We start from the raw sequence: 13376 nt of genomic DNA, 5'->3' as shown, positions 1-13376 counted from the left end.
AGGTTAAATATAGATTATTTCATTTATACCGTTTGTAAAAACATAAATTTGTGTATATTGTCAAGATCACTGGTGTTCCTGAATGGATGGGATATTTGCTGGGCCCATGGGAAAGACCGATCAGCGACGGTTGCAGTTCTCTGTCCTGAGTCCCACATCTATGCAACTTCCACCACAAGGTTTGCTAACCCATCCTAACAAATGCATTAAACCTGAGTATGTAATTTCTCACAGTTTCAATTTTTTCAAACTTTATCCTTACTTATATTACTCTGTATCTTTATCTTAAAAAAAAAACTGTGTTTTAAAAGAAAAGTTAAAAAGAAGAAAACTGAAAAGTTAACCTTTACAAAAAGGTAGTATATTTAAAAATTTTTCAAACTTTATGCAGCAAGTATACAAAAAAAAAAAAAGTACTATTAGTATACTTTTATATATGTGGTAAATTTCAGTACTTGGGGAATGCTAAATGGGGCCACCGTTCAGTTTCATCGAAAATTTTTAAGTGAACCAAACGGATGATTTAACCCCACTAGGGACCTGCTAAGCACAACCTGCATGTAGGCAAACTACACAAAAAGAACACACAAAAAAAAAAGCGGAAGAAAAAATAACACACAATCGAGACCATAGAAGGAGGACACAGAAAAAAAGCGGGTGGAAGAAGAACTCACATTGGAGCTGATGGATGGAGGAGCCAGGGTGGAGATTTGGCTGTGGATCGAGGTTAACAAGGTGATCGATTGAGTAAGGCAAAGCTGGGAGAGTTAGAGACCCAGGCAGAAACAAGGAGATGAAAAACCAGGGTGACACCAGAGGAGCCAAGCAGCTGGACAGGACCAGTGAGGATGACTAGGTTTTGGATGACCTCCATGGTCAGGACAAGGAAACATGGTATGGCCTCCATGGTTGGGATGCAGGAGCTTGAAGGGTGGATGGAACCAGCGGAGATTAGATGAAGGTAGGCTGGAAGCTGAAAAAAGATTAAAGTTTACAGAAAGAACAGGACAACACCACCAGAGGAGAAGGAAGAGCTTCGAGGGATAGGACATAGGTAGGACTCCACTTCAGGTAGTCAAACTGGATTAGTGCTCCCTCTGGGCCAGACATGGCTGCTGGCTTTAAATCTGAGACAGATATGGCAACAGGTTCAAACATGTCCTCCACTTCTAGCTTCATGACAAACATCTCCACTGGCAAGACGTCAGTGGTGAGTGTGAGCTCTAGGTCTGTGGCGGGTGAATTGCAATCAAAGCCCTCCTCCACTTCATCCATGGTGAAAGAAAAAATCAATACATTTCCCTTGAGTACCATCAAAAGGAAAAGGGATATTGGTTTTTAACTGTTCAGGAAATCCGGTGTAATAAAATAAAATTAACAAACTGATAAGGTAGTGTTTTTGATGGGCATGTTCCAAAAAATTATGTGGTATGGTCTTCAAGGGAGTGATCATCCTGAGTGAGGAAGAGGAGGAGGTGGACAGCTGCTAGATCCGTCTCCTTTACAGGTCTGGTATTGTGTCACATTGCGAGCAAGGCAAGTAGAAGAGATGTGAATCTAAATGCAGCTTTCTTCTTTACTGACACAAAACCCAAACACAGAAAGAGATTACAGGCGAAGTAAACACAAAATGTTGACACAAAGACAATACTGGACTGAATTAAAGAAACTGAGGGTATAAATTCACAAGATAATGAGAAAATTAACAAGGAACAGGTGAACATAATCAATCAGTAACCATAGAAACAAACTAGCAAAAGAAACCAAGCAAACAACAAACACAGAAACCAAACTAAACACAGAAAGAGAAAACAAAAGAGAATGTGACATTATGTTCCTTATGGCTGAGTGTTCATATAATATATTTCTAAATGTAAACAAAGCAGCACTTGCTTACCATTTTGAATGTCATTTATGCTGATAACTTTATTCATTTTAAGCGGATTGTTGTTATGAAAATATTTGCATATTGGAATGTTTGGGAAAGATCACGTAACATTAGAACAGCCTTCTGTCTGTCCTGCCTTCATTTACTTACTAGTTTTCATCACTTTTGCTTTAATTCTTGGGCACTAACTTGTTCGTTAAACTGAACATCCAATCAGAGTTCTCATTTGCGCAGATGGCCCTGATGCCAATTTAACATGTTAAATCAGGCAAACTGCCAGAGATGTGAGACCAGCGAGAGCTGACGTGTGGAACACACCAAAAAAACTAGCCTGACAGATGCTCGCCGACAGCCACACGTTGGCACTGGCCAACAGCCGACCGTCGACTTTTCTTCTACTTTTCTACTTACTACTTTTACTGAAGATGATTGTGTGTTGATTGTCTGTGTTGAGCGATTGTGTGTTGAGATTGTGTGTTTGGAGCAGTTTGCATGTCGGCTTGCTGAAGACATACTCAGCTACACGTCCGCACTGATGTGCAATGCATTAGCGCCGTCATATCTGTCATATAGACTATAACAAGCTCTCACACATTTATTTTATTAAAATTTTGTAAGGAGTAAAATTTAAATATGTGGTTTCAACAACAAATACATTTACACTTGTCCAGTCTCATCTGGAATGTGGCCCAGACCACCTCCTGAAGTGGTTTGAGCAGTCAGATTTATATCCGTCTCGAAAGCATTTCGGAGAGCATGTTCACCTGGTCTTTTCACAATCGGATAGCTATCCGATCAGAGAAAACACATGAAGTGACAAGGTGTAAACAGTCCCCAAGTGTATGCCGCCACACTAGCACCAACACCCTCCCAGAATTCACAGATCTACATATCTAGTTCATTAGGGGCACAAATTCTGCATACCACTATTGTAAGGGTCACCTGCCATGGGCTATTACCAAGAAAAGCTTTAGCAACAAACTGGCCAAATTTGTTGACAGAAGTAGGTGCCACGACCACCTCAGTTGGCTGATCCAGGTCTATGTGAGCTGGTTTAAGGTGTTCAATTGAGACACAGTCTGACCTCCCACCTACATCAATTACGAATCTTTTATCCGTGGACTCCAGAACCTGGAATGGCCCTTGGAATTCAAAGGCCCTCTAAATGCAAAACTAACAAACAAAACACACATAAGAGAGATCATTGGGAACCCAAGCCTTGTTAAGTCCATGCTAACATATGGGCAATATAAAAAAACAGCAACAATTATCAATGGAGTAAATCCTCCTTAGGGGGCATATGAAGTCCCAGCAACACCAAAGGGAGCCAGTCATTCCTGTCAAATCTGGCACTCCAGGTGCCAATAAAAGCATGTGCAATGTCCCCAGTTGATGTTGAGAAAAAGGGCACAACTTCTGGCCACCTAGTAGTCTGATCCACCAGTGTAAGCAGGAGAGCGTACCCACGAAACAGAGGGAGAGGACCAACAAGGTTACATGATCAAAACGACGTTCCAGTACCTCAAAATGCACCAGCGGTGCCTTAACGTGACTCTGCATTTTCGCTCTTTGACAGGCGATGCATGAAACGGACCACAATCTCACATCTTTTTTAAGGCCACGCAAGACAATTTTTTAAAACATTGATTTTTTAGCATTTTTGCCTTTATTTAGATAGGACAGTGTAAAGGCAGGTAGTAAAGTGCGAGAGATAGGTGGGCTGGGATCGGGAAAGGTCCACACGCCTGAATTCGAACTCAGTAACACAGTCCATGAGAATCTCAAAATCTTGAAGCATATTCAACAACAAACATTCCTCTGCTAGACCCTGTAACACAGTCCATGAGCCTCTGAAAAGTGTGTGCCATTTTTCAGGCCAAACAGCATTCACATGAACTCAAATAATCCAAAAGGGGTGACAACAGCAGTTTTTGGAATACCGCCCGGGTGGACTGGCACTAGTTGGTAACCTTGCACAAAGTCAACTTTGGAGAAAATGTTTTTGCAAGCTAGCCATGCTGAGAAATCTTGAAGATGCAGAACAAGATAGCAAACAGGAATTGTGGCATCATTGACTCTCTGAATTATTTGAGCATTGTACAATACCTAATTCTCACATGTATGCAAACTCAGCTTTAGCAACAGCTAATTTCAACGAGTCAAGACAGCGAGTGTGAGCACACACAGGCAGACCTGTAGTAGAGATATGATGTTCCACACCATGTTTCTTTGTTGCCATGGAGAAAGTTGACTGAGTTGTCAGAAAACTCAGCGAGCATTTTCAAAAACTCGCAACTAGACTCTGAAGAATTTGACAAGTTTGTAGTTGAAAATTGAAAATTATGGTCACCGAACAATATTGTCAGCATGTGGTCCATAAGCTTAGAGGGCTTTGCCTTACCCAGTCCTGGTAACAAAAGAAGCTGCCCCGCACGCAATTCAGTCAATCCCAAATTTCCCAACAAGTATGTTTTAAGAGTGTCATACTTGTCCCTCTCGGGGGGCTCATTTAACAGGGTTACCACTTGCGATGCTGTGGAGCGGCTGAGCAAAGCTACTACGTAGTAATACTTTGTGTCATCTGCAGTTATGTCTCGCAGCATGAACTGTGCCTCTGCCTGTGCAAACCATGCCACGGCTTGCTGTTACCAAAACTCTGGTAACTTGAGAGCAGTTGCGCTGCCCTTCATCTTGTCAGACCACAACAACAAAAAAACTCTGGAAACGTCCAAGAGTTTTGAGGTCACTACATGTATTCCTGCGATTAAATGAACACAGACAAAATTAAAATTGAATGAAAAGCTGTGAACTGGCTATTGCCTTTATGAACTGTGGTGGAAACCCCCCACCACAGGCAACAAAACATCTCAAGCACTGTATGTGAATTCTGTCACATCTTTAAGTGTATGCAGCCACACTATATACTTAGGTATTTAGCCTTACGGTTTTATGTGCATTTTAGGATACGCATATCGCCACTGTGATGCATCAGGTAACTGGGAGCAGGTATCTACTATAAACCGGACATGGGCTAACTACACAGAATGCACCACCTACCTACACACTAACCACAGCGATCAGGAGGTGTGTATTTTTCATAACTCATAGGCAGCTATTATCCAATTTATGACATGCATTACACTTCTATTGGTCATATTATACTATATATTGCATAAGAATGTAACTCACTGGCAGAGTCAAGTAATTGACATCACCTGGTAGATGGCTAAACAAAATTGAAACAAAAAAAAAAATTCAATTCAATATTCAAAATTTAATAGATTAAATTGAAAGAGGCACCTGAACCATTTCTTTAGACCAGAATATCATAGATGGTTTGATATGTACTTTTTTAACATGGTTTAATCACCAACCACCTATAGCAACCACACAAAAACATTAGCATAGCAACACAAAAAAAATGTATATAGTATTTTTTTATTTATTTTTTTGTCCAAAAGGTATAAAATAAGAGCATGGACTAAAATGTACAGGCATTTACAGTCACATGTACATACATTCAATAATATGTGTACTGTTTTGCTGTGTTTATTTAGGAGGTCTTTGAGCGACTATATCTCATGTACACTGTTGGATACTCCATATCACTGGCGACGTTACTGGTGGCTGTCTTTATCCTTTGCTATTTTAAGTAAGTGCAAAATTAACATTAAGACAAGATAAATATCAAGTTTTTTAATGTAAGAGTAGCAGTGAATATGATATCCATGTGTTCAGAGACAGACTTATGAGATATCTTTGCTATGATCTGATCAGACAGTCAGCAGGTCCTCTGCTCACTGAGGAAGCAGGGAATAGTTGTAATTTACCAACACAAAACCAAAAATTCACATCAAACTATCAAACAATAAAATAATAACAAGAATCAAGTACAGTAATTGTAAAATTACATATAAAGATGTACTTAAGTCATACTTTAAGTGGGTCAATAACACCTATTAGTTCAATTAATTGCACTTAAAAAAGTTACAATTCATCATGAATGCAATCTGGTTGTACTACATTTGCATTGTCATGTGACCTACAGTATGAGAAAATGAAATGAATCATTTTCCACAACTGCTTCAAAGTCGGTTTGATTATTCTCCTTTCTCTGTTTCTTTTTTTTCTATAGACGTCTCCATTGCACCCGCAACTACATCCACATCCACCTCTTCACCTCATTCATATGCCGAGCAATCAGTATATTTGTGAAAGACGCCGTTCTTTCTGCTGTCACAGATGAAGGCAAACTAGAAGATGGGGCCATTGGACAAAGACCCTACATGGTACTCACCAAAACACATTTTCAAATGACTACATAAATACTGAACATAAATAACACAACATGTCTGCAGAACCCAACATTGGTTTTATTGTTCTGTGTGCTAACAGGTGGGCTGCAAGGTTGCTGTGACCCTCTTCCTGTATCTCTTGGCAACCAATCATTATTGGATCCTGGTGGAGGGTCTGTATTTGCATAGTCTGATCTTCATGGCCTTCCTGTCTGATAAAAACTGCCTGTGGGCTTTAACAATCATAGGCTGGGGTGAGTTGTCACTTTTGATTTGAAGATAGCATATGATAGTAACATTTTGTAGAGCAATACATTATGGCATTGAGGGTGCAAAATGTAGATAGTATTCTCCTTTAACATCCTGCTTCAGTCTCTCTTGCTTCTTTTTACATAGGAATACCTGCAGTGTTTGTATCCATATGGGTCAGTGCCCGGGTGTCTCTGGCAGACACACAGTAGGTTTACACATACACAAACAGGTGGCACACATGCCCTAACATCCCCACAACCCTACATAGGACATGCAGTTTGGAGAACAAATGTATTTTCTTCTGGGTGTTGAGCTTTGTTTGGCTTTAACTTGCACTTTTAGGCCAAATATGTCACATCAAACCACAAAACTTTTTTCCAAAAGGTTTAGGTTTTGTCACATAGTTTTTAGCAAATTCCAGGCAAGACCTAATATTGACATTCCCAAAAATAACCTCTGAATTAAACATATAAATCACGATATCAATCAGGTTCGTTTTCAAGCAGTTCATTGAGTAGTTCATGTTTTTATTCTTGTATTTATTCATTGTCTATTTTAAGCAGTGGTGTGCTGCAGGGTTCTATTCTTGGATCAATTTTATTTTCACTGTATATATTTCCATTAGTTTCCATTTTTTTGTAAAAACAATATTTCATATAATTTATATGCTGATGATACGCAGCTTTATTATCTTTTCTGAGTTAAGAATTTTGTCAACAATTTAGTTTCTTAGTAGGGCCTACATTGTTTAGATAAGATAAAAGCCTGGATGTCTAGTAATTTCCACCATATTAACACAAATAAGGCTTTTCTGAGTTAAGAATTTTGGCAACACTTTACAATGAGGTTTCATTTGTTAAAATCAGTTATCTATATTAGTTAACATAAACAATAGTTATACAAAAGTTGTATCTTTTACTGTTAGTTAATGCACTGTGAACTAATAACATCAAAAAATATCCTCAGTCACAGACATTTGCGTTCGGAAGGGATTAGATTTCTCAAAGAAAAAAGTAGGTAATTTGCTCTGGACTTTTTATAGAGGATGTGTGAGAAAAATTCAAGAAAAACTCTTGAATTTTATGTTTTGCACAAAACTAGTGCAAATGAGTGTCCCAGTGTAAAAAAAGGTTTTAAATAATTAATATTAATTTCACATTACAACACAGTAAAATAAAGATAATAGATTATTGAGAGTGCTTTCTAAAGCACTGAAGGCTGCATTTCTTCATCTCTAGGTGCTGGGATATAAGCGCCGGCAATCTCAAATGGATCTATCAAGTACCTATCCTGGCAGCCATTGTTGTAAGAAGATATATATTTTTCTCTAATTAATACTAATAATAAATCAAATCTTTAAATTAAATGTATCCTATGCAATAACAAAAATATGTACTGTATAAAATGGAAAATATATTATCCATATTTTATAAACACTAAATGCTTCCTATCAGAAAATCCCTACTGAAAAGTCACTTATTTTAGTGTGTTTTATTTATCTAGGTAAACTTCTTTCTCTTCCTCAATATCATCAGGGTTCTGGCCTCTAAGTTGTGGGAAACAAACACTGGAAAACTAGATCCTAGACAGCAGTACAGGTTATAAATTACTACACACACACACACGTACGCACGCGTTTATGCATGTAAACACACATGTGATTTGTAGTGATTTGTTTGCTGTTTGCTGTAAAGGAAACTGCTGAAGTCAACCCTGGTGTTGATGCCACTGTTTGGAGTTCATTACATGCTGTTCATGGCTCTTCCATACACTGAGGTCACAGGTCTGCTGTGGCAGATTCAGATGCATTATGAGATGTTCTTCAACTCTTCACAGGTATAGTCAAGCCCCCCCCCTGGCCAAAAAAAAATGGATTCGATTGCTAAAAATGGAATAGTCTTTAAACAGTTAGCAAGTTTTCCCAAAGGACATTTTTAAACTTATAATCTGCAAGTAATAGATATGAAGGAAATTACTTTGGGATTCGATTGCTAAAAATGGAATAGACTTTAAACAGTTATGTTCACAGTGACAATGATTTAGACTTTCCATAAAAGTTGTATTAATTGATTAATTTTCAATAAGAGTTTATGAATTAAGATGACAGGGTTACACTTTACATGCATTAACTGACATTAACTAACAGTGAACAATTAATTGCTTATGGTTTTTATTAATATTTCTTTATATTAGTCAATAAAATACAACTTTTTATTGTTACTGTAGTTCATGGTAACTAAGGTTCTTAAAATAAAATTAACAGATACAACTTTTAAACATACAAAGACTTGTCATTGTAGCTTTTCGTGTTGCTTTAATTTAGTTGATGGTTGCTGCCCTGAAATATTGCATGCTTTTTCTGGTTATGATTTCATTGGAATTTTTCATTTTATTTCCACAGGGTTTCTTTGTGGCATTTATTTACTGCTTCTGCAATGGGGAGGTGAGTGTTTCACACTTTAGATTTATACGTGTGTACTTACTGTATTTACCCAGTGTGACTTGATGGTGTGAACTTGGACAGTTCAATAAGCTTTCTTTGAAAAATGCATGTTTAAATGATTAGTTCACTTCCAGAATAAAAGTTTTCTAATAATTTACTCACCCCCATGTCATCCAAGATGTTCATGTCTTTCTTTCTTCAGTCAAAAAGAAATTATTTTTTTTTTTTGCAAAACATTCCAGGATTTTTCTCCATTCTACGGTTTCAATGCAGTTTCAAAAGGCTCTAGTCTACACCATCCCAGCCAAGATATAATGCTCTTATTTAGTGAAGCAATCAGTCATTTTCTAAAATTAAAATAAAATGTATATACTTTTTAAGCACAAATTCTCACCTTGCACTAGCCTGACTTCACACATTATGTAGTTACTTTGGAAAGGTCTCGCCTGGAACTACCAACCCAGTGTTTACAAAGCGAACATGCAAAAAAAGTCAAATGGCGTTTACAAAAAAAGGTAAAACAACAATGTTGGACAATTTTGAAGTTGGAGAAAAAAATGAGATGGAGTTTTCGCCCTACCCTACCTTTTTGAACCGAAGTACACAGATAAAGAACTAAACACGTGTGACCTTTCCAACATGATTACATAATGTGTGAAGACACGGATGCCCATTGCAGAGCTTGTGCAAGATGAGCATTTATGGTTAAAAAGTATATATATGTATATATATATATATATATATATATATATATATATATATATATATATATATATATATAATAGAAAATTATGATCGTTTTGCTAGATAAGACCCTTATTCCTTGGCTGGGATCATGTAGATCCCTTTTAAAGCGACTTTCAGCCCATTGGGTCCCACTGAATTCCACTATATGGAGAAGAGAAGTAGTCCAAGAACAGAGCCCTGAGGCACCCCAGTAAGGATGAAAATTCAAAGTTGACAAAGTTGTACACAGGATTTTTATTTTTGGGTGAACTATCCACCTTATCATATTTTGCAATGTGAAAGATGCTATTTCTGATTCATTGGTCCCTATTGGTAAATTAACAAAGAGAATAAAAAGTGCTGTAAACTATTTGTGTTACAAACCAGTGTGTCTATAATTGCAATAATACAGTACTACATTAAAATAATAAAAGAAATAGCAGTTTCCAATATCAAGCAGCGCAACGAGCTATTTTATTCAGAAAAAAATAACTGGAAGCTGATGACCCCAGAAGCCTTTTAAACTTTTAAAATAAAATTTTGCTGGATTGATGTATCTCAATTCATACTATGCATATTCACTGCACTATGCAATTTGGTAGCATAAATAGTAGTAAATTCACACTGATAATTTCAATAAAAAGTGCACTTCACATACTCAGACCATGCACTTATGTGCACTGAGATTTCACTAGTAAGCTATTAGGCTACTGTAAGGCTGGAAATTTATTTTCTTGTATTTTGAAATATATTTTGGTATATGAAGGTTAAAACTACATTTTTTTTTTTCAATTTCAAAAATATATTTCATTAAGCTTTTAGCTTATATTTCAAATATGTGTGACCCTGGACCATAAACCCAGTCATTAGGGTAAATTTTTCCAAATTGAGGTAGATCTGAAAGCTGAATAAATAAGCTTTCCATTAATATATTGTTTTTCTTAGGATAGGACAATATTCGGTAGAAATATAACTATTTGAAAATCTGGAATCTGAGGGTGCAAAAAAATCTAAATATTGAGAAAATCACCTTTAAAGTTGTCCAAATGAAGTTCTTAGCAATGCATATTATTAATCAAACATTAAGTTTTAATATATTTACAGTAGGAAATTTATAAAATATCTTCATGGAACATGATTTATTTACTTAATATCCTAATGATTTTTGGCATACTGTATAACAAAAATCAATCATTTTGACCCATACAATGTATTTTTGGCTATTGCTACAAATATACCCCAGCAACTTGGTTTTGTGGTCCAGTGTCACATATTTTGGCCAGAAAGTATATATTTGTGACTGTAATTTTAACATAGAGGAAACTACATACATTACCTTTAAATTTGTGTGTGTGCCAGTGTCTTAACCCTTTTTCTCTGTCTCTTTCTTTTTTTATCTGTCCATCATAAACAGGTGCAGGCAGAGGTTAAGAAGGCTTGGCTGAGGCGCAGTCTTGCAATAGACCTGAAGCAGAAAGCTCGTGTCAACAGCAGCGCGGCATGTGGGAGCGGCTACTATGGAGGCATGATGTCACACACACCACAACACAGAGTGTGTGTCTCAGTGTCAATGGCACTAAAGGCCTGCCTCTGGGCACCATGGGGGCCAAAGGACAACCACGTCTCCACCATTCAGGAAACTTAGGTCATGTGCCTCACGACACAGAGACTGTGTTTTTTACAGTGCGGCAGCATGAGCTGGTTCTGAGGCAGAATGATGGGAAAAGGTCTCCATGCAAGCAGAACAGCAGAAATGCAGAGGAAAGTGAGCATGATTTTGAGCCATATTTTGTAGCGGATGATGAACATTCAGGTTCCATGTCTTTGAAAGAACTGGAAACAATGCTTTGATGGTCTTCTGGCTGAACATTAGCAGTGCTTACTATGGTTAGAAGCCCTTAGTACTAAATAGTCTGTATTAATACAAGTTAAGCTCAGTCGACAGCACTTGTGGCATAATGGTGACCACAGGTATGAATTTCAACTCAGTTCTCATTTTCTTTAAAAAAAGAAAAAAAGGTTACATGCAAATGTAAATGTTTTAATAGTATAGCCATATGATGTAAACAGATCTTAACATGAATTTAGTTTGAAAAATCACTTACTAACCTTTGTGTTTCACATGTGTGTGTTTGTGTGTGTGTGTGTGTGTGTTCACACTTTAGTTTCACAACCATACTTAGATTCTAAAAAAATTTAAAATTACTTTTTAATAAAATGTATCGCTCAAATAATAAATTTTAACACAAGAATTAATGTATTAATAAAATAAAATAAAATAGATAAATTAATTTATAAATACATTTAAAAAATTTAAATCTTCCAAATACTGGCCTCATTCACTTACACTGTAAGTGACTCACCATAACTTTTGATTTTGCTTTCATTTATTTATTATTATTATTATTTTTTTTAAGAAAATGAGAAATGAATGTAAATGAATTTTATGGTACATTATGCCACAAAGACTGGTTTTCACCTGCCAGACAATTAAACAAACAAGCAAACAAAAATCCCATGGATTTACATTCAAGAAAGAAAGATATCTAGAGGCCTCATGGAGGAGTGCAATTTTGATTTTGGTCAATAAGCAACCATCTAACAACATCCTAGTAACCATCCTTAACACCCTACTAACTACATAGCAACATGTTGAAGACATTTAGAAAACACTGTAGTAACCAACCCAGCACACTAACATTGTAGCATTGTAGAGTTCTTAAAAGTGCAAGCACCAATCATTTTCTTGAGAAAATGTTGAGTTTTTAGTATTGTAATTATGGATGTCTGAATCTGAGATGTCAAGCAAATATGTATATTTGTCTGTCATGCATATTGTGCATATAGAGAAACTGTTTTATGACACAGGATTTTACTGGACAGCAGTTGACAGGTTGATCTCCTCCTGATACTTTCCTTAGCTGAAAGGTTTGTACATAACTTAAAGATTAATGTGGATTTAAAGGGGCACAAAGGCTCATTTAAGTACTTTTTTTTAGTTCCTCTGTCATTCCTTTGTGAGTCTGAAAATGAAACCTTTACTTAGTAAGTCAAGTAATGAACCTGTAGGCCACTAGAAATTTGCATGATAAAACTTTCACATTTGAAATGAACTGTAAAACAGAATGCTTACTATCAGATGTCTCTCTTTATCATTTCAATTCAGTAAGAATCTCAAAATAACGTCCTGCATTAAAAACCTGCATTAGTATTTGTGAGACAGTCCATTATGTGCCATCTCTTCACATTTCTGCCCAAGCCATTATGATATTAAGATGCTTCCTTTAATCTGCATTATTGCAGATATTATGTTTTGTTGCACAGCTAAATGCAATATTAACCAAAATCACAATATTGTGATGGTTATAATGATGATGTTTTGTGACCATGTGGTGTTTAATTTAAAATTATTATTTGATGTTTGTTGAATAAAATCTGTACTGTCTGTAAGAAGTTTAATACTTAATATTATTAAATATGTATGTCACTGGAATATGTAAACTTTAAAACAGTAAACTTCACCAGGTTTCACCAGGACACAAGGAAACCAGCACTTACATTAAAAATCCCCTTGCAAATCAGTGACAAAATTATGTCCACAGTGTACTGTAAGTGGAGATATTAGTTTTCCTAAAAATGTTTGATGTAAGGTTTAAAAAATGGATGTGAAGGAATGCATGGGTTTGTGTTTGACTGGCAGATATTTTTACTTCTATCCCAATTCAAAACAAACATTTTTTCCTTCTGTTATAGATCCACTTTTCCCTGCCCT

The 13376-nt window shown here is 36.5% G+C and overlaps 1 pseudogene; it reads left to right on the top strand.

Annotated features, from left to right (window-relative positions):
• Positions 1 to 3739: 3739 nt before the first annotated feature.
• On the top strand, positions 3740 to 11582 carry LOC109102949 (annotated as a pseudogene).
• The last annotated feature ends 1794 nt before the right edge of the window (positions 11583 to 13376 follow it).

Source organism: Cyprinus carpio, chromosome B12, assembly GCF_018340385.1.
Source record: "Cyprinus carpio isolate SPL01 chromosome B12, ASM1834038v1, whole genome shotgun sequence".
In the NCBI taxonomy this organism is placed as follows: domain Eukaryota; kingdom Metazoa; phylum Chordata; class Actinopteri; order Cypriniformes; family Cyprinidae; genus Cyprinus; species Cyprinus carpio.
Note: the sequence above shows the minus strand (reverse complement) of the source record. Positions and strands in the feature narration are given on the sequence as shown.